Genomic DNA, 1,706 nt, shown 5'->3' on the forward strand with positions numbered 1-1,706 from the left:
GCCGACGCGACGTTCAGAACATACGTCAGCGTCGGTCTCAAGGAATTCCCCGAATGCCTTTAGAACTCCTCAGACGCAGCACTTGAAGGGCGCGCTCGCATCTGAGGTGACTCGATATTCGTCTTTATGCTGAAAGGAGATACAGATCCTTTCAGACGCTGCGCTCGACTTGGAAGCGCACGCGACTAAAAGTCCTTCCTCAATATTATTTTTGAAAGAGCTACCTGTTTCAGCTCGTGCCTACAGAAACAGTTGTCATTTATAACAAAGCCATTACATTCCTCTTGTGGTTTTGCACTTAGGTTTTTACACCTTAACTGACAGCAATCTTTTTAGCACAGGAATTAAACATTGAATGCCTAAATAAACACACTAACCTTTATCTGAAGGGGAGGTTATTAACCGGCGAAACTAACCCCGCACATTCGCAAACTACCCTGACTGACTACCACGACGCAGGGAATTCAGGTGTTCTTCTCTCAGCTTCTTCAGTGAAGTGCACAGTAGAATGTTGACACACACTTCACCAGGTGTCAGAATGCTAAGAGACTAGACTGCTAACAGCAGAGTGCTGAAGCAGTGTGTGCATATTGGCAGCCATCTTAGAATTCCATCGGTGCCAACATGCACCCCAGCTTAGTGGATTGAATGGCTTTTGATAATCTTGCGAAAGGGAGATAGAAGCCAGACATGCGTTACCAGGAGGAAACCTCTTTTGGGTCCTGACAAGTACCCACAGATACAATGCCCACAATTGTCAGTCAGGTGCTCAAAGACCCTGCAGAACACGTAACATGTGTGCGAGGCTGGGAGTACACACATGCATAGTGTGTAAAAGGGAACATGTCCACATGAAGTAACTTCAATATACTCCACACACAAGTACAGTGACCACCAAGGATGCCACAAATGATGCAGGTGGAGACATTGCCCAGCATGCATGGCCAAAGTAGAATGGATCCGTCACACACCAAGGATATGTAGACACAGCTCAGCATTTAGGAAACACCCTGCAGGGAAGATGTCAGGGTCCACAGAGGAAGGAACACACCTTGGGACAATGTCACCATGCAGTAAGAGCATACATGAACAAAGTTATTTCGCAAATACCTTGTGATGGCACACAGATACCAGGGTCCATCCCATGAGCAGCACACCACTACATTTGCCAGACACCTAACACATTATCCCCACCCCAAACATGGAGCAGCACCACCAACAGCAATACCAGAAAAGCAGTAGTGTGCAAAGGGAAAAAAACATAGCTTTATTCAGCATTAAAAAAAGAATTATCAAAAGTTGAATATGTACAAGGCCCATAGGGCAGTCCATAGTCCAATTTCTGGTGGGGGACACATAGGGACGCGTGTCCCCTAGCTTGCCTGCACAGTTCATACCTCCTTTGCTTCCACAGGGGCATCATGTGGGGGTGAAGGACCAGGCACCGCAGGGACAGGAGGGGCAAGGGTAGGTGTTGTGGGTGTGCCTACTTCACCCTGTGTGTGCGTGACAGGAGGTGTGCGCTTGGCCTTCCCTGGTGGTGTGGTGCCTGTGTCTGGTGGGGTGCGTGCATGGGTACGTCTGGGTGTGCTTTGGACAGGCATGGGAGTGGGAAGTGTGGATGGTGCAGGGGTAGCGGGGGGACGTAGCGCTGCAGTAGACCCACTGCTGCAGTCAGTGTCGAGTCAATGGACCTCAGCAACTGG

Source organism: Triturus cristatus, chromosome 4_1, assembly GCF_964204655.1.
Source record: "Triturus cristatus chromosome 4_1, aTriCri1.1, whole genome shotgun sequence".
Lineage (NCBI taxonomy): Eukaryota > Metazoa > Chordata > Amphibia > Caudata > Salamandridae > Triturus > Triturus cristatus.